The sequence below is a fragment of the Microtus ochrogaster genome, chromosome X (assembly GCF_000317375.1).
Source record: "Microtus ochrogaster isolate Prairie Vole_2 chromosome X, MicOch1.0, whole genome shotgun sequence".
NCBI lineage: Eukaryota > Metazoa > Chordata > Mammalia > Rodentia > Cricetidae > Microtus > Microtus ochrogaster.
Window position 1 is genome coordinate 59845224 of NC_022026.1, and position 2551 is coordinate 59847774.

The window sequence follows — 2551 nt, forward strand, 5'->3', positions numbered from 1 at the left end:
TCTCTCTCTCACACACACACACACACACACACACACACACACACACACACACTGCCCCAGGGCCTTTTCTCTAGATGTATGTATGCCTCTCTTCTTCCAGTCAGTCACACACTGCTCAGCTACCTTAGAAACAGTACCACTGATTTCAACTATTTATTATTCTATGAACTAGCTGCATTTGTGCTGGATTCTTTTCTTGTTTTTCTCTACCCTTATTGTCATCTTTAATTCTCAGTTCTAAGAGTCAGGGATCTTTTTTCAATATTGTATCCTCGGGTCCTGGACTGAAATACAGAAAAGGGTCCTAATAAGTATTTTTAGAAAGATAAATGAATGGCTGGATCAATAAGAAACTAGCTAGTAATTTAGACCTGTATTCTCTTGTAGGGGAACAGCTCGGAAATAACAAACAGATGAGGTGCTACTTTGAATATTATTGCAACGGTTACATTTTAATAATTTTATGTTTTAGACATTTAGTAAGTGAATCTAGAGGTAGTTAAGAGCTACATATTTTTACAACCCAAGATAAATATTCAACTGAAAACTCTTGTTATTGATTTATTAATTTCTGTAATTGACATCTTTTCTTCCACAGATTTTCTTCTAAGAAGGCCACAAACTGTCCAGCTCTTAGAAGGATTAGGGTGCCCTCTGTGACTCAGTAACCAGTGTAGATCCTGTCTTTGGTAATCAGCAGCTACATCTGGCTACTGGGTCTCTGGTGGCATCATCTAGCGTCAGTTATGATACCCAGAACAAGGTTAATGAAATGATAGCTTTATCTGGAACAACACAGTTTTTAGAGTCGAATCTTCCGTCATTCATTGTATTTCAAGAGTTTTATGACTGGTGAGGCCTCTGTGTGTTTTCCTCCTTATCCTCCATGAAGATACACTTTTCTGTTCAGCTATCTGTGTATTATATACCTAACATTATATCCTTCTATCTTCCTGTCTGTACTTCCATATATCTCTTGACCTTTAAAGGGCATTTTAAAGATTACATAATGAATGACAGCCAATAGCATTATTTGAAGAAATTTCTCCTACAAGTAAATCACAGTAAATTTTACTTCTGTTTTATTTTATTTGTGGTAAATAAGACAGATATCAATGTTAACATCTTGGTTAAAACAGTCATTTACATTGAAATAATCTGAATGATTTGCAGGTTGAACATCCAGGTCTGGGGCATGAACCTGGCATACAATGTAGATTTCTGTGTTTATAAGGGAACAGCTACATTGTCTGCTGGGTTTCAGGCTACCTGGAAGCGATTCTCCATTGACCACTTTATCAACATTTTTATCTCTAATATTTCTGAGTCACTTTTCTAGGAGCCATAAATGAGTGTGTGACTTATCTCATTGAAAAGAATAGACCTCCATGAAGCTGATCACCTTAGCAATTAATGGTTTCATTGTGATTTCATCCAAAATAGTCTCATCAACCTTGTCAGCTGAAGAGATCAAAGATAAGATGTGATGTCATCCTTCCTCTTCTTGCCTCTACTTTTAAAGACTGACTGTGTTATCATAAATGTTTTCTATTTGTTATTGCTGACAGAGAGTAAAACACCTTAGCACACTGCTCCCCTACCTCACCATTTCTCCTCATTTTGGTTTCTTTTCTATCTACACAGGAGCCTGGTTTACTTCTGTTCTTCCTACATCATTGCCCCAAAACTTTTATGAAGGACTTTCCAGTCTCAATAGAATTTGAACATTTTATGTGTTTCAGCATCTCACTCCATCATTAGTTCCCTGAAAGCTCGCCCTAGAATTTACTGGACTGTCCACTACTGCCGATCATCCCTTCTGAGAGCGTGTTGGAATGAGAAGGAGCTTAGTTGAGGAGCTCAAGCATGACTTTCTGTGGTGAGAGGAAGAAGAGAATGGAACTTGCTTCGAAGAAAAACAAGTTTAATAATATGGGTTATTTGCCTACTCTTTTGGTAAATAAATTTACACTTATGAATATTTTTAGAAAGTAGAAATTGAAGCTAGAATTCTCACTAGAGGAATAGTTTTAAAGGGGTATTTATTAATTGTTATATAAACTAGAGATTTTTAGTAAGAAATCATGTATTTTCCATTAATATGCTTAAAAATGGAAAAGGAGTAAAGTGATTTAAAGATAAATGTCTATGTAATTAACTAATTGCCAATGATGGTAATATAATGTGTTTTTGTCATCTTGTGCTGAATTCAATAAAAATGAAGCTAATGACTTAGAATTTATAAAAGATTGTGTTGTCTGTTCTTTGGTAGGTTATATTTCCTACATCCCAGTTCATTCCATCCCCTATTGTGTTCCCAAGCCACTGGTCTTCTAAAGGGGGGGGGGCTTTATTCAGGTATTTGACAACATTTTAAGTGTGATAAATTGCTTCTACAGCATGAATTTATTTAATTAAAATCATAATTATAAAACTATTTTGATAGTGTTCAAAAGGAGAGTGTTTTGAAATTCTGTGAAGTTGTTTGCCTATCCCTAAACAAAGTGTTGCCTGCGGAGACAGATGTGAAGAGTTTCATACCCTAGGTTTC

At 35.6% G+C, this 2551-nt stretch overlaps 1 long non-coding RNA gene across 4 annotated transcripts in view; it reads left to right on the plus strand.

Annotated features, from left to right (window-relative positions):
* Positions 1-2247, plus strand: part of LOC101986764 — an 85099-nt gene extending 82852 nt beyond the window's left edge. For all 4 annotated transcript variants that reach the window (XR_003378002.1, XR_003378001.1, XR_003378004.1 and 1 more), the window contains one exon: positions 1645-2247. This is a non-coding gene — a long non-coding RNA (uncharacterized LOC101986764). The remainder of the gene's footprint in view (positions 1-1644) is intronic.
* Positions 2248-2551: the final 304 nt, after the last annotated feature.